Raw genomic sequence first — 17913 nt, 5'->3', positions numbered from 1 at the left:
CCTTCCTCCTTTGCACTGTGACGTCTATCAAATGTGTGCTTAAAATCTGAATACGATTCCCATTTGAATCGTAAATATTTGGTTTCCATTTTAGCTATATGCATACACACTGTTCTGTTGAGCTCCCAGGGTGTTATCTAATAAAACACCATAATCGCTTAGCACGTTCGACTGTTAACCGAAATGTTGGTGTTTCAAGCCCACGCAGGGATGATGCTTTTTGCATTTCTTAATCGCATTAGAAAATGGCACTATAATACGTTTTTATTTCCTCCAATTACACTGAAGAAAAAATGTGCTGTTTTTCTAATTCAAAAAAATAATTAAGAAAAAAAACCTAGTCGTGCTGTTTGCAAAAACCCGGTATAGAAGCAGGGACCTTTACAGGCTAACGCTCTCCCAACTAAGCTATTTCAGCTTGACACGATTTTGTTATCGAGACAGCATTCTTTTCGTCAATCGCCGTTTTGTCAAGCCAGTAAACCTGCATGTAATGAGAAACGTTCAACAGTTAGGAAACATCACAATAGAATCCAATGCTTTTACAAATGTGTTTCCAAACTGTTAGTTTTTCTCCCAAATGCGGTTCTCAAAAAATGGTTTGGCCTACTTTTTATTATTAGTATTACTTTTTCCAGAGTAAGAGCAAAAGGCAAACATCCAGGAAATAGTTCAACACTGCTACAGCGCATGAATTGTCTCAACAAACGTTTAGCTCTAAAACGTGTACATTAAAAGTCTATTAACATCTTTAACACAATCATCTGTGTTCCAATAGCGGTTAATCCACATGGTGATCAATAAAGTGAATGCTGGCTTTGTTCACATGTCACACTACTTAGTTAGGACACTCAGAACCCCCAAAATATATAGTCGCCGACTACGCCACCTGGTGGTAAGCGCCAGGACTAACTAAAAATAAGTTTAAACCTATAATTAACAAAATCAATAACCCACAATAAAACACAAGTTCGTTAGTGATAGTTGGGATATGGACCAGTAGCAACACCACAGAGAGACAGACAAGGCTTAACTCAGTTAAAACAATATTTATTAAATATTTAAATAAATATTACATAAAAAATTTAATTAAACAAGAAAAAGCAAACACCCACTGGATGGCTAGGGTGTAAAAGTAGCAACACAATAGGCACCCACTAATTAGCTAGGGTGTAAAGTATCAAGAAAAACAGAAAAGGAAAGAAAAAAAAAAGATTCCCCCACAATGTTGCCAGCACCAACAACCTCTTCAAGAGGAGGGAAGGAAGAGCGGAGGAGAAGCACAAGATGGTCAGTAGCAACACCCCAATCACCAAGCAGGTAGGTCGGGAATTCTAAATAAATATAAAAACAAAAAGAGAGACAGCAGCAAAACCCCAAAACATAAAAACCTTGCCTTCTTCACGGTAACTAATATACAATAATTAAAACAGAATAAAATACTGGGTCATTTGCTCTAGAATAACTTATGACACGCCTACAGAAACACCAAAGAACTCCAACCACAATCCAGCAGCAATAATCAACAAATAGCTATATTGCTATAGTACAGTACCAAACTAAAACATTTAGTGGTTCACTTTAAAGTAACATATTCCACACCCACAGAACGCCAGAGGACTCCAACCACAATCCAGCAGCAATAATAAAATAAAACAAACAGCAGCTATATCACAACAGTACAGTATTTCCTTTTCTCTTTCTTCCCCACCAGTCACTGTTTCACAAGTTTCAGGCAGGCTCCGATAATACCACAATGCATTTATAGCACAGCCTACTAACAAAACAAGAAAAACTTCTTGCCACTATACCCGAAACCAATTGAAGAGAAAGAACAATAGCGGCTGAAAGCGAAACCAACCCCAGCAAAACACCGTCAGCTTCGCAACAAAATATCTCCGATCACGGTAAAACGTCCAACTCTGCATCTACCAAACGTCCCTGCTTCAGCTGTCCCAAGCAAAACTGAGCTGCGCTCCCGATCTCCGGATACGCTTGCCTTTTATAGTACGTGGTCCTTAACCCAATAAACCACCACTTAAAGAGGTTAATGGCCCTACGCTAAACTACAACACATTGAAATTATTAGTCGCAGGTTGACAACGTCACTGCACCTTCAGCATCACAGCTACAACAGCAATGTGAAAAAATAAACAAACAAATATTAAATTCTCAATAACAAAACAATCCATCGTGAAAACATAAATCAAATAAATCCTACAATGTGATTGTGTATACTACAACTCAAATATAAAAATGAACAAAAAGGGTTCTAAAAAAAACGTGCACATTTACTTTACGATCCCGTAGCCGACTCAGCTGTTGGCTCGCAGCACGTAAAGAAGATAAAACACAGGTATGTCCATTTCTTTTCGTTACCAAATTACGATATAATAGTGGGGTTAATAGATAAATATAGACTACAAAGACAGTGTTGAAACATTCTTTTCTTTAAAACTAATATATGGCAGCTGACAGGGTACTTATTCCTTTGTATTCCTGCCTCGTGCAACACACATATTAGCAAGACGTTTTCAGGATTCACGCATATTCTGAAAAAGCACACTAGAATATGGTAATGAAAGGACAGGAAAATTACTGGTTTATTGGCTCTGGTCTTGTCTCATCACCTTGATTACTGTCTGTAAGAAAGTGGCATTAATCAAAAACCTAATTATGTAAGGTTACTAATGCGCAAATACGCAACATATTTAAACTTCTTCACAATCTTAAATCTTCCCACATGAATTTCAAATACTTACTGACAATTACGGCCCTTTCCCAATGTAACACTCGGCTGTGTTTGAACACCATCGATGGCTTGGATATGATGTATTAAACCACGATACTATTGTTCCCACTTTCTTTAGTACTACCAAACGTGCTTTTCGTGACCGCCCTTGTGGCCTCATGGATACAGCACTAGCCTCTTAAGCCGGGGATTGTGGGTTCGAGTCGCATCTGGTGTGTGTTGTTGTTATAGCAGGCTGTGTGGTCTAGTGGTTATAGAAAATAAAGGCTTGTAACCAGGTGGTCCCCCGGTTCAATTCCCACCTCAGCCACTGACTTATTGTGTGACCCTGAGCAAGTCACTTAATGTCCTTGTGCTCCGTCTTTCGGGCGAGACGTAACTGTAAGTGACTCTGCAGCTGATGCATAGTTCACACACCCTAGTCTCTGTAAGTCGCCTTGGATAAAGGCGTCTGCTAAACAAATAATAATAAAAATGAACATAATTATGGTATGTTTTATTGGCATGTGATATTTTGTAGATCTTGTTATCTGCTAATTCCGCTCACGCTAGCCAGAACATGCTCGAGTACTCTGGCAGCAGCCATGAAGCAAGTCCGTTTTTCAGTTGAAATAAATAACTACTTTGTTTTTGTGTACGGGGGTGTTTTGAAAATATCTTTTAAATAGCTACGTATTTTGAAATAAAGATGTATTCATTATTATGAACGTTAACAGAAAGTATATTGTATTTACATTTCCCACGTCTGCTTGCCTTGTACAAATCGGACAGAGTTTCAACAAAGGCATTTGACTTTGTTGAAACAAACAACTGTGCGAGCATGTAGTCGTGGCCGAGTTGTTAAGGCGATGGACTAGAAATCTATTGCGGTTTCCCCGCGCAGGTTCGAGTCCTGCCGACTAGGTAAGCTTTGTTTTTAATTGTATGTGTTCATTCCGAATACATGTTTAAAGCTGAGGAAGTCTGAAATATTACTGGTTGTACTTCATACCGCTGCGGTTCATTTTGTTAAAGAATGTTCATTTTGGCACCATTACAAATGCTGTGGTTTCTTTAAAGAAGAAAAGTCATGGTCCATACGGGGATCGAACCCGCGACCTTGACGTTACTAGCACCACGCTCTAACCAACTGAGCTAACCGGCCACAAACTCAAAGCTTGTTACTAGAACCCGAGGAAAATAAGTCCTGCGGACATTATGCTTGTTCTACCAAGATGTAATGTTAAACAACAATAACACATTCAAAGTACTGGAAAGGCATAATTAGAGGCCTCATCATAATGAGGCAGTTTAAAAGTGTGAAGTATGTGGTGAGGTGAAGGCTTGCGGTGACATTCTCTCATTTAACGACCTTGTGATTTGAACACTAACAAGAAAAACAAATCAAATTACCAAGCATTCGGTGGACGTTTTAAGAAATAAATGAACAAACAGATTTGTCAGAAGTGGGATTCGAACCCACGCCTCCAGAGAGACTGTGACCTGAACGCAGCGCCTTAGACCGCTCGGCCATCCTGACTTACCCCGACAACACTGCACAACACTGCAGTACACTGCTGAACCTCCAATGTCTGACGCTGCAGTAAATCACCTGGTGTGTGCGTGAACTTATTTTTCTGTTTCTATTAAGGAGGGCGACCTGTTTCGTCGCATTCTATATGGGATCACAAGGACACTCCTCTTACAGAAAGAAAATATACGGCAAACAGAGCGATCGCTTCACGGTTAGAAACCAATCAGAACAGTCTGCTAGCAAATTAACTTCATGAAAAAAAAAACACACAGGCATTACATAAATGTTACAGATATGTTTCGTAGACAAAAAAGTTGGAACATAATTGAGTACATTTCTAAACAATCCGCCAGTAACAGACATTATCTCAAAGCGCTATCATTTCTTTTCAGCTCTTATGAAAGACAAGTATGCTTGCGCATTATATCACAGAAAACATGACAATCCTAGCTCTTCATTTAATCCCTCGGGTTCTACCGTATGGAGATAGAAGATCTATTTGGATTCACATTGTAATAGTTTTTGTTCGAGATTATCACCTCCTCGAGCTTGAAATATTTTTTGTATGCCACAGTCTTTAAGATCTGAAACGGAATGTTTGTCATCTACAAAATGTCTAGCTAGTGGTGAATGGATATCTTTTCTCCTAATTGAACTTTTATGCTCGCTCATTAATGCGCAGTCGTAAGAGTCTAGTAGTTTTACCAACATTTTGCAAATGGCACGGACAGGAAATCAAATAAATGACATCAGTTGAAGCACATGTCATCACTTATGAGATACTGTACTCTTTTTTCGTTGTATGGCTTGTAAAATTCTTAGTTTCAGACGCATAATCACAGGCGGCACAATTACGACATGGAAAAAATCCAGTATATTTGTCCAGTACACCTAGATCTCTCGAACATTTAAATGAGTCAGCCCTTAATAAACACTGTCCGGGTTCATTTCTGTGTATATGACATTGTCTCTACACAATGCCTGTCATGTAAGCCTATTTGTATCAAACCGATCACAATTAATGTGATCCGTGTTTTCCGTCAGATTGGTAGTTTTAATCAACCATCGAAAAAGCAGCAGTGCTTTGCAACTATAGTTCGTCTTTCTTACCTTTTGGTAAGATACCCACTCAGAACGTGTCCGCTTCCTCCAGCCCCCTAAGGAACACTGGAGCGGTCATCAATAACAGCAAGCAGTTAGCCAAAAACAACACTCGCTGTCTTCTTCACGCTCAAATACGAACACTCTCACTCTTCCTCGTGGGTAGCGAGCCCAAACACTTTCAAAACGCATTTCACCAGCAAATCACTATAGAAACGATCCCTGAAAGTATTGTTTTATGGGCAAGTGGCCGACCGTCTCCCTCCAACTCTGAGTGGCACCGGTAGCTGTGCCGGTGACAAATAAACAGGAGCACTTTCATATAATGCAATTGCTGTAGCCCATTGAGGTGTTACAATAACATTTCAAACTCATTCCAGACTGCAGGCGGTTAAAAGCTTAATTGGGTTCAAGTTAAAGTACGAGCCAGTTGCCTCATTTGCATTGCCTGCCTTCCTCCTTTGCACTGTGACGTCTATCAAATGTGTGCTTAAAATCTGAATACGATTCCCATTTGATTCGTAAATATTTGGTTTCCATTTTAGCTATATGCATACACACTGTTCTGTTGAGCTCCCAGGGTGTTATCTAATAAAACACCATAATCGCTTAGCACGTTCGACTGTTAACCGAAATGTTGGTGTTTCAAGCCCACGCAGGGATGATGCTTTTTGCATTTCTTAATCGCATTAGAAAATGGCACTATAATACGTTTTTATTTCCTCCAATTACACTGAAGAAAAAATGTGCTGTTTTTTTAATTCAAAAAAATAATTAAGAAAAAAAACCTAGTCGTGCTGTTTGCAAAAACCCGGTATAGAAGCAGGGACCTTTACAGGCTAACGCTCTCCCAACTAAGCTATTTCAGCTTGACACGATTTTGCTATCGAGACAGCATTCTTTTCGTCAATCGCCTTTTTGTCAAGCCAGTAAACCTGCATGTAATGAGAAACGTTCAACAGTTCGGAAACATCACAATAGAATCCAATGCTTTTACAAATGTGTTTCCAAACTGTTAGTTTTTCTCCCAAATGCGGTTCTCAAAAAATGGTTTGGCCTACTTTTTATTATTAGTATTACTTTTTCCAGAGTAAGAGCAAAAGGCAAACATCCAGGAAATAGTTCAACACTGCTACAGCGCTTGAATTGTCTCAACAAACGTTTAGCTCTAAAACGTGTACATTAAAAGTCTATTAACATCTTTAACACAATCATATGTGTTCCAATAGCGGTTAATCCACATGGTGATCAATAAAGTGAATGCTGGCTTTGTTCACATATTAGCAAGACGTTTTCAGGATTCACGCATATTCTGAAAAAGCACACTAGAGTATGGTAATGAAAGGACAGGAAAATTATTGGTTTATTGGCTCTGGTCTTGTCTCATCACCTTGATTACTGTCCGTAAGAAAGTGGCATTAATCAAAAGCCTAATTGTGTAAGGTTACTAATGCGCAAATACGCAACATATTTAAACTTCTTCACAATCTTAAATCTTCCCACATGAATTTCAAATACTTACTGACAATTACGGCCCTTTCCCAATGTAACACTCGGCTGTGTTTGACCACCATCGATGGCTTGGATATGATGTATTAAACCACGATACTATTGTTCCCACTTTCTTTAGTACTACCAAATGTGCTTTTCGTGTCAGCCCTTGTGGCCTCATGGATACGACACTAGCCTCTTAAGCCAGGGATTGTGGGTTCGAGTCGCATCTGGTGTGTGTTGTTGTTATAGCAGGCTGTGTGGTCTAGTGGTTATAGAAAAAAGGCTTGTAACCAGGTGGTCCCCCGGTTCAATTCCCAATTCAGCCACTGACTTATTGTGTGACCCTGAGCAAGTCACTTAACGTCCTTGTGCTCCGTCTTTCGGGCGAGACGTAACTGTAAGTGACTCTGCAGCTGATGCATAGTTCACACACCCTAGTCTCTGTGAGTCGCCTTGGATAAAGGCATCTGCTAAACAAATAATAATAAAAATGAACATAATTATGGTATGTTTTATTGGCATGTGATATTTTGTAGATCTTGTTATCTGCTAATTCCGCTCACGCTAGCCAGAACATGCTCGAGTGCTCTGGCAGCAGCCATGAAGCAAATCAAATAAATGACATCAGTTGAAGCACAGGTCATCACTTATGAGATACTGTACTCTTTTTTCGTTGTATGGCTTGTAAAATTCTTAGTTTCAGACGCATAATCACAGGCGGCACAATTACGACATGGAAAAAATCCAGTATATTTGTCCAGTACACCTAGATCTCTCGAACATTTAAATGAGTCAGCCCTTAATAAACACTGTCCGGGTTCATTTCTGTGTATATGACATTGTCTCTACACAATGCCTGTCATGTAAGCCTATTTGTATCAAACCGATCACAATTAATGTGATCCGTGTTTTCCGTCAGATTGGTAGTTTTAATCAACCATCGAAAAAGCAGCAGTGCTTTGCAACTATAGTTCGTCTTTCTTACCTTTTGGTAAGATACCCACTCAGAACGTGTCCGCTTCCTCCAGCCCCCTAAGGAACACTGGAGTGGTCATCAATAACAGCAAGCAGTTAGCCAAAAACAACACTCGCTGTCTTCTTCACGCTCAAATACGAACACTCTCACTCTTCCTCGTGGGTAGCGAGCCCAAACACTTTCAAAACGCATTTCACTAGCAAATCACTATAGAAACGATCCCTGAAAGTATTGTTTTATGGGCAAGTGGCCGACCGTCTCCCTCCAACTCTGAGTGGCACCGGTAGCTGTGCCGGTGACAAATAAACAGGAGCACTTTCATATAATGCAATTGCTGTAGCCCATTGAGGTGTTACAATAACATTTCAAACTCATTCCAGACTGCAGGCGGTTAAAAGCTTAATTGGGTTCAAGTTAAAGTACGAGCCAGTTGCCTCATTTGCATTGCCTGCCTTCCTCCTTTGCACTGTGACGTCTATCAAATGTGTGCTTAAAATCTGAATACGATTCCCATTTGATTCGTAAATATTTGGTTTCCATTTTAGCTATATGCATACACACTGTTCTGTTGAGCTCCCAGGGTGTTATCTAATAAAACACCATAATCGCTTAGCACGTTCGACTGTTAACCGAAATGTTGGTGTTTCAAGCCCACGCAGGGATGATGCTTTTTGCATTTCTTAATCGCATTAGAAAATGGCACTATAATACGTTTTTATTTCCTCCAATTACACTGAAGAAAAAATGTGCTGTTTTTTTAATTCAAAAAAATAATTAAGAAAAAAAACCTAGTCGTGCTGTTTGCAAAAACCCGGTATAGAAGCAGGGACCTTTACAGGCTAACGCTCTCCCAACTAAGCTATTTCAGCTTGACACGATTTTGCTATCGAGACAGCATTCTTTTCGTCAATCGCCTTTTTGTCAAGCCAGTAAACCTGCATGTAATGAGAAACGTTCAACAGTTCGGAAACATCACAATAGAATCCAATGCTTTTACAAATGTGTTTCCAAACTGTTAGTTTTTCTCCCAAATGCGGTTCTCAAAAAATGGTTTGGCCTACTTTTTATTATTAGTATTACTTTTTCCAGAGTAAGAGCAAAAGGCAAACATCCATGAAATAGGTAAACACTGCTACAGCGCTTGAACTATCTCAACAAACGTTTAGTTCTAAAATGTGTACATTGAAAGTCTGTTCACATCTTTAACACAACCATCTGTGTTCCAGTAGCGGGTAATCCACATGGTGATCAATAAAGTGAATGCTGGCTTTGTTCACATATTAGCAAGACGTTAGCTGTAAACAAAACTACCACTTGAGGGTGCAGTGCATAGAAAAGGAATAAACATTGAAGCTTCCTTTCCTGTGTTCTGGTCCTTGGATGATCATCTGGGAGGGTGGTCGGTGTCACAGAATCTCAAAAGAACCTGTAGAAAGTGTGGAAAACGGGTGGGTTAACATTAGCACACATAGTTAAGTGTTTGGTTTAGTATCACCTGGTCAGCTCTGTACCTCTTTGGTGCGTTAAAGCATGTGACAACAGCACAACATGTTTGCAATAAACTTGCATTGCCATACATGGATCAGCATGTCTGCAGAGCAGTAAACTTGCATTGCCTTACATTGATCAGCATGTCTGCAGAGCAGTAAACTTACATTGCCATACATGGATTTGCAAGGCTTTGATTCTTTGCAGGACTTCTTACAGGGAGGGAGTTGGTCGAACCTGAAGCCAAGAGACGAGCATCGCAGCCCACATCCCCGTCTTCTTCCCAGGTGCACAGACGAGAACAAGTAGGCAAAGTTCACCTGGAGCACATTGTTCCTTGGCACCAGCTCTGCATGTCTGCAGTGTCATGTTATGGCTAAGTGTGTCTGCCATTAAAGTTGGGCAATCTTTTGAAACTGGTACAGAGCTGCTGTGTGGCATAAAGAGCACAGCGTGTAACCTTTCAGCACAGGTACAGAATAAAACAATGCGCCACACAGAGCGCTGGAATGAAAAACATGAGATTGCAGGGAAAGACTTGGTTTTCTTGTATTGAAATCAACACATTAATGAATGACTCATAGATCCAACAGAAATATTTTCCTAATTTTCCAACACGTGCACTTTGTATTCATGTTATTTTTTTTTATTTTAATTTCTTTACATTGTAGCATGATCTCTTAGCAGGGTACAGGCTGGTGCTTCCTGTCAAAGCTTGATGGATGAACCTCAATAATATTCAACTAAAGATCTGATGCCCCAATCACTCAGCCCCTCCTGGTCCTCTCCCAAACAGATGTTGCCAATCTTGCCTAACCATGGTAAAATGTGATCTGTTTTGTATGATCTAAGCTGGAATTAAGCCCTTGCCTGTCAATTAATTAAGGATTGTTGTCCTACAGTGATGGCAGGGAAGCATTTGAGTTCAATCATGAAATATAAGTTTAGTAGTCTCCAGCCTTCCTATAGTTTTCTAAATAAATACTTTGGAAGTGGATGACCTTTTTAATTTTTGTTTTAAAAAACTGCTAGCCTTCAAACCAAACAGTTTGTTTAAAGAAGGTACACTTAGAATAAACTTAAGAAGTCAAGCACAGTGGACAAACGTTTTGGCCAGTGCCTTCATCAGTGTAGCTTGCATTGAAAGAAGACAAGGAAATGAAGATCTGGTGCCTTGCCAGTTTTCTTCTCTTGTGGAGGGAGTGTTTTCCTCAGGCTTGTTCTGTACACAGAAGCCCATTCGACACACTTATTCAGGTTGCTCAGAGCTTTTCTTTAAACTAACTGCTGCCTTTTCCAGTTATGCTATCTTGAGCACCACAGATCCAGTGTTTGCATTTCAGTTTACTGCACTGTAAAGTGCAGTACAATAACTTAGTTTGTTACTGTGGTTAAACACATCCAGAACTCAAGACCATTGCAGTTCCTCCCAGTCAATATAATCATTCCTCCCAGTCTGAATAATCATTCTCTTGTGGTTCAAGTAACAGCTGATGTCTGATAGAGTATATACTGTATCTGCATAGGTAACAAAAATAACTTCACACCACCCTCAAAAAGGTTTCTCTGTGCAGTTTTCCCCATGGTTTTATTATGCATTTACAATAGTTGTTTTGTGTGTTTTTTGTTTTTTACTGTGGTATGCTTTTATAAGGGCATATCCATTTGGGACTTTCTCAGCTTCTCTATAAACATATCGGACAGAACCCAGGGGGGCAATGCACTTCTCTGAGAAATCTACCAGAGAATCTATTGCACAAGTCAATGAAATCAGAACAAGGAACACACTCTTTATCTTCAGAAAGAGGATCATAAATCTAATACATCTTAATGCCATGACTGTCGAACATCAACTCAAAAGGGTGGATTGTTATTGACATGAACACATTTACTGTTTGGAGCAAAAACAACATTTGAATTAAAATGTGTTCAAGCTAACGCAAATGTTAAGCAAACTGTAATAAAGCCCAAAACAACACAGCCGCTTCAAAAATAGGAGGCTCGAGACAGCCTCCTGTTTTCACAAAGTCATGATCATATACCTGAAAGAGAGATCCACCCAGAACATCACAAAGGAGGTGATGGGGGGGAGAATAAAAACAGTGTCAGATATGCTGAAAGATCTCATTTAAACCTGTTTATGAGAAAAATAATCTGTTGGAGATGTGTTTACCCTTCTTCTTGCATTATTAATAAAATAAACTTTTTCAGAGGGTAGTGCTCAGGTGGCACAGTGGTAGCTAAGGGTGTTTGGTTTATCTAGAGATGCAGCTATCATTGGCTCTTTCTTACTTACTTTATGCTCTCTTACACATAACTATCTGATAAGCTCTCCACTTTTGTCTGTGCTCAGCTATAGTTGCAGCAGATCACCTTTCCCTGGCAGTGAAGTGTCTGAAATATAAAGTCAATAGGGTGCAATATTTTGTACTTGTCTATAGTAGTTGCCACTGCAAAATTGTGTGCTTTTTTCAAAACTGTTTTGGGTGGTTTGTCATGATAAGAGTTTACTAATTTGGAGTAAGGTGTCCTCAATCGGTTTAAGGTATTCTCGGTTGCTTTTCAAATCACTGAGGCGAGCCAATCAGGTTGTAAGATTTTCATCAGGACTGCCAGAAGGCTTCAGAAGAGATGGCGTCCAGTCCACCTGTTCTGAGCGTATTGGAGTGCTAGTCAACCCCTCAAGTCATATTAAAAACATTGTGCCTTTCATGTCTGCCATTTTCTATAGGCAGCTCAGACATCCTTGTTCTGTCACTGACACACAGAAACGTAAAGTAAAGCATTCTGACAAGATGGAGAACGACACTGTGAAAATACTTATAGAAATTAGATAAATGCACTGCCTATTAAATGTGTGACTAGAAGTTCAGTATACAAATAAAATGTGAATTTGTATAATACTTCTTCTTAAAGAACATTCATATTTTAGTGGTGTTCTGGAAACCTTCAAATTTAGGACCACACCCTGCATGGAACCCTGCATACTCCAGGATGTATTTCCTCAGAAAGACCAGTTTGTTATTTCTTTATTTATATTATCAAAGCACCGTTCAGGCTAAGAGAATGGTTAATAAGCACTGTTCAAAAAGCGATCCTTTAACAGTTCTGAAAGCTTTGTGAATAGAGACCAGTGTGCCGGATATCCTCTGTTCTCCACTCTCCCTCACTGTCTCCCGACCCCCGCTCCCCATTCCGGCTTGTTATTACCCTGCACAGAACCAATAGCTTCTGTAAAACTTTATCAGCTCTCCAGCATTTCTGCTACTGTTTTAATGAGTTATCCCGAGGCTAGGGTGAGTAAACTCTGCTGTCTCTCTCTGGTTACTAATTTATGTGAAGTGGTGTGAACTTGAATCTGTTTTGTGGTCCACTGTTTGAGAAAGTGTTAAAACTGATTCAGCCCAGAAAGCCTGCAGGCTGCAGACTGAACCTTTAAATCACCAGGACGCTTTCAGGTTTTATCTTGCCGGATTGTCAAGGGTTACAGATATTTACAGGTATTTGGCTTGTTGAGCAAATATCTTAATCAAAGACACAAACTTCAGATTGAGCGAGGAACAGGTTTCAGCTTGTTTAACACACATTTTTTGTTTAATTATTTGATTACCATATGTGGCGGAGTGTCCCTGCGACACGGATAAAAGCGCTGCATCTTTTATTATATTTAAAACCCCCGTGAGGATGCATGACTGATCAGCTACTGATTATTTAAGTAGCTGACAGTCATGCATCCTTACCAAACGCGTGCAGACTCTGGCCGAGGGGTAATAAGATAATTAACAACTAGTTAACCCCTTGGCCGGAGTATAAGAAGCGGCAGCTGTCCGTTCTGTGGTTGTTGAGTGTAGAGAGTACGAGGAGTGGAGAGAAAGAAGGACATTTAAAAACAATTGCTAAAACATGCTGGAGTATCCAGCATGACACTTACTTGTTTGTTTGTTCATTCGTTTGGACCTTGTGCCCTTTGGTTTCTGTTTTGTTGTTTTTGTTTGAATCTTTTATTTTGTTTGTTTATTAAACACGCTGAGTGCTATTGCACTCAGCTTCACCCGCCCATCAACTGTCGTGATTCAGTTACTTCATGGTCCGTGACGTCATCAACCTCACCACACCGAGCCATCCTGTCACACCATACTTTTTATTTTATAAACTTTAATTATTATTATTGATCTAATTTCACCATTTAATCAGGAATTTGCTTTTGCAGACATCTTGTACTGAAATAAATAAATGTGAAGTTCTAAAAGAGAGCAGATGTGCTTATTCAGAGAGACCTGTGTTCACAAGGGAACATGCTAAACATGCTAAAGCTGGATATTTTGGTAACACTTTAATAATGGTTGCATAATGAGAAGTGTTAATTCATGCAGGAAGGCTTGACTTATAAACATAATCAACATCATTTGTTAGAAAGGAACGTGGAATGAAAGCGGGTAATTAACTCCACATGAATTAACAGGGCTGAATTGAAAATAAATGACTGCAGAGCATAAGACCTTCAGGTGCTATTCCTGTGGTATCCAGCTGGAATTCATTATGCATTTCTGGCCCTGGAAATAAACTGCTACTATTCTTTTTTTTAGTGTCAATTCTTTTTTTAGTGTCAGCAGCTGGAATTTTTTTATGAAATATAAGTATCAGCCCCCCTCACTCCCCCTGTTTAGACTGAATGTGTCGACGGCAGCGCTGTCAAAAATCCATCTAGAGACATCTCATTAATCATGAAGTGTGATCCTCATAATCTGGGAACATTGCAACAATAGGTCCGGCTGGGCAGTTTCTGTCACTGTTCCAATTTATATTTTAGTTTTGTTTATAATCCACTTGCTCGCTCACTCTGCCGAACACCCACCCCGAGTGCAGAGAGCTGCAGGCTTATATGCAGGTGACCATCTCCCGATTAGCAACAAATGAATCACTCTGCCAGAACACAAAATACAAATAATAAAACAAACACAATACACAAATACAATAAACACATTATAATACAAAATAATAAACTGCACAGGGGCGGAGGGGTACCCCGTTCTAAAAATAAACAAAAACATTTGTTTTTTTTTTAAATAACAAAACTAAACTAAACAAATATATTTATGGTAGGGCTTTTCCCTGCCCCCTTTTCATGTACAGGGCTCCTGGCCCTATTACAAGAACCTTAATGCAACAGGAAGCAGTTCAGATCAGGGTGATCTTTGAGGATGGGGTCAAAGGTTGTTGCGGACATGATGCTGCCAATCGCTTTGCATCTGAATCCAGGAAGACGGGTCAGAAGCCGTGCTGGAGTCAAACTAGGATGAAAGGCCAGGCTTTTGAAACTAAATGAGCTGTGTCTGGGGTAGGTTCAGATGGTGGAGTATTGCATGGCCGTTGCAACCGTCAGAGCCACTGTTTGTATCTAAGTAAATCACCCTTGTAAAACGTAGCTGTTTAAACGTGTCTGCTTTGCCATTGTTTTAGGAGGGAGCTTTTATTTGGATACATCCTTTTGATGTGCAGTGCTCACCAAAAAGGCTTCATGGGATGATCTGATGGCAAGTGAAAATACAGGCTGCAATCTGCTGGGCCTTATTTCCCAGCTGATTTTATGACCCTGGAACCAATACTGTTGTGATTATGTTGAAAAAGATATCGCAGGAATGCGGGAAACATAGGAGGCTGCAACTGTAAGTACAGTAGTGTTTGTGAAATGCAACGCAAGCATTTGGTACAGAAATGGTTAAACCCAACACTTATGACAGCCCCACGTCAATCATACAGTTTGTAGTTTTGTGGCATTCTTTTACTGTTTTTATAACTGCTAAACCGTCTCCTCTAAGTTCAGATTTAGCAAACGTAAGAAAATCATTGCCTCAAAGGTCAGCTCTGGTTAAAGAGAAATTAAATAGTTTTTGCTATTTCATCTATGCTACATGAGATACACCTGATTCAGCAAATCTTTGTGCCAGTTGTGGATTATGGTGAAGCAGCACAATATGATGTCATAAAACAGTACAAAATCCATGGATATGTACTTGAGTTAAAGCGAGCAACACATACTTGTGCAACCGTGTTTGGAGAAGTGGACAATGGTATGCTGAGACTCAAGTGTTTATATGCATGAATGAGCAGGTCCCTGTTTATTTGCCTGTAGACCAGGTAGGTGCTAGTGAAGGGTTGATAAATTGTGTTTGGTTAAAGGGGGAACGATGGACTGTTATTGTAGCCTAGCTTTTGCCTTCAAGACCCCTTGGACTGTATGTTTGGGAATGGATATCTCCTGGAGTATATTAACCAAACAAAGACATCTCTAGGTAAAGAGATAATGAATATGAAGTAACCTTAAGTATGAAGGGTCAGAATTTAAGGCTGTCGTTGGCTCTGTTCTGCCGGAACTTGATTATCAATTTAATGCAGCGATTTTTAAAAACCTTTTAACTGAACCGTGCCAGCATTTTTGAAATTGCTCTTAAAAAGAAAGTTATCGTGAACGCGTGTTCTCTTACACCTATTTGCTCCGTTACACTGTATAGTTCTGTTTTATTATACATACATTGTAACAGATGTAGCAGGACAGGGGGGGGCTGAAATATAAAAATGTTTGCCAAGGTAATTGCTTTGGTTTAATTGAATTGTTTTATTATTTTGTTTAATTATTAATTATCACCTGCACTTGGCAATTATTGAATTCGAGCCAGGTGCAGGGTATAAAAGGGAAGCAGACTGCTTCCCAATGCTTAAAAATAAGACACAAAGCACGGTACCACTGCTGTTCAATTATCCAGCTTTAATTTCTGAAACAGATAACAATAATATTTGTTTTACAGGCAGTCTCACTCTTATTCACTCAGCTACACTGCACTATCAGGTCTAATGTACTAACCCAACCACCACATAAACAGGTTGAAAACGCTATGCAATTCAATCACAATTTTCTTTACTTCTTATTTTCAAACGTGACAACTAACATCAGAAACTAAATAAACTCACTTTTATGTTGTTATATCAATAGATCTGATTACATTTATTGCTAAGATGCCTCTGATATAAACTAATTAATTACAAAAACCCCATCCGATCCCATAGAGATACCATATACCATGTTTACATCCCACTAGGCCCTGTTACTATTTATATTTATTAATTCCGTTTCCCATATGAAATTACATTACCTAACAAAACGAAATTGCTAACTAAACTACATATTACTGATATTGGGACCTTTTGGATAAATCTCTTACCTGAAACAGATAACAATGATATTTGTTTTATAGGCAGTCTCACTCTTATTCACTCAGCTACACTGCACTATCAGGTCTAACGTACTAACCCAACCTCCAGTGTACCTGCTGTTGCTCCCTAGTGGCTGGAGGACGTCATAACTACCTTATATTATTATATAAGAGATTCAGGTTACTTTCCTCCACAGGACTACTCACTATAATAACCCAAGCAAAAATACGTTATGGGGGGTGCCTATTCTAAGGTCCCTACATTTATACCTCTGGGTCACGTTTTTAAAGGGGCACGAACCCAAGGGTACGGCCAGCTTGGTCACAATATGTATTCAATTCATACAAAGAAAATTACATTGCATCCTGCAATGCGCTGTAAGATAACAGATATCATTTGCAGCACTAACCAACTGTTCCCAATCAATGAGCGGAATGGAGAGTACTTATGTGTCAGTATTTCTGGGCCACGGTTAGTGTGTTGGTTTAAAAAAAGTTTCCTTTATGGTTCCAGTGTGATAATTTAAGGGTGGTAAGGTAAATAAATCTGACATCATGACTCCAAATAAAGTCCAGGCTGATGTAAACTTATGGAAACTATAATAAGATCCAAAATGGAAAATTACCTCTATGGTAACAATATCCTGGGAGACAGTCAGCATGGTTTTATGAAAGGGAGATTGTGTCTAAATACCCTTCCTCACCAACTATGCTACCCAGCTCCTGGTCCAGGCCCTGGTACTCTCCCGCCTAGACTACTGCAACTCCCTCCTGGCTGGCCTCCCTGCGTCCGCCACCCGTCCGCTCCAGCTCATCCAGAACTCTGCTGCCCGCCTGGTGTTCTCTCTGCCTCGCTTCGCCCACGCTACTCCACTACTCCGCTCGCTCCACTGGCTCCCGATCACCGCTCGCATCCAGTTCAAGACTCTTGTACTAGCCTACAGATGCCTTGACCAGTCTGCACCCAGCTACCTCCAGACCCTCATCTCTCCCTACACCCCCACTCGACCTCTCCGCTCTGCCTGCACTAGAAGACTAGCTCTACCACCGCTACGCTCCCCTGCCTCCAAAGCCTGCTCCTTCTCCACCCTTGCTCCGCAGTGGTGGAATGACCTTCCTACAGATGTCAGGACTGCCCAGTCCCTGACCACATTCCGGCGCCTCCTTAAGACTCACCTCTTCAAAGAGCACCTGTAGAACTCCTCTGTTTGTATCCTGGGACAATATCACCCTTCATGTAAATGTGCTTTATTTTGCTCTTATCAGCCCCTATTTTACTGCATTTAATCCTGTACTTCAGAATACTGTAATCTGCCAAGTTTTTAACTTGTAGTACTTTGTATTTAATCACATCCTGATGTAACTATCACTATTTAAT

The 17913-nt window shown here is 40.0% G+C and overlaps 5 non-coding genes across 5 annotated transcripts; 1 reads left to right on the top strand and 4 right to left on the bottom strand.

Moving 5' to 3' along the window:
* The first annotated feature begins 3574 nt into the window (after window positions 1-3574).
* trnas-aga (transfer RNA serine (anticodon AGA)) lies at window positions 3575-3656 on the top strand. Its single transcript has one exon. It is a non-coding gene; the product is annotated as a tRNA-Ser (tRNA).
* A 166-nt stretch (window positions 3657-3822) lies between these two features.
* Window positions 3823-3896, bottom strand: trnat-agu (transfer RNA threonine (anticodon AGU)). The gene has a single exon. It is a non-coding gene; the product is annotated as a tRNA-Thr (tRNA).
* Window positions 3897-4189: 293 nt separating this feature from the next.
* On the bottom strand, window positions 4190-4271 carry trnal-cag (transfer RNA leucine (anticodon CAG)). The gene has a single exon. It is a non-coding gene; the product is annotated as a tRNA-Leu (tRNA).
* Window positions 4272-5389: 1118 nt separating this feature from the next.
* Window positions 5390-5604, bottom strand: LOC131702268 (small nucleolar RNA U3). The gene has a single exon (XR_009309422.1). It is a non-coding gene; the product is annotated as a small nucleolar RNA U3 (small nucleolar RNA).
* Window positions 5605-7859: 2255 nt separating this feature from the next.
* Window positions 7860-8074, bottom strand: LOC131702272 (small nucleolar RNA U3). Its single transcript, XR_009309424.1, has one exon. It is a non-coding gene; the product is annotated as a small nucleolar RNA U3 (small nucleolar RNA).
* Between the last annotated feature and the right edge of the window lie 9839 nt (window positions 8075-17913).

This window comes from Acipenser ruthenus, chromosome 29 (genome assembly GCF_902713425.1).
Source record: "Acipenser ruthenus chromosome 29, fAciRut3.2 maternal haplotype, whole genome shotgun sequence".
In the NCBI taxonomy this organism is placed as follows: domain Eukaryota; kingdom Metazoa; phylum Chordata; class Actinopteri; order Acipenseriformes; family Acipenseridae; genus Acipenser; species Acipenser ruthenus.
This window is presented reverse-complemented; position numbering and strand designations above follow the sequence as displayed.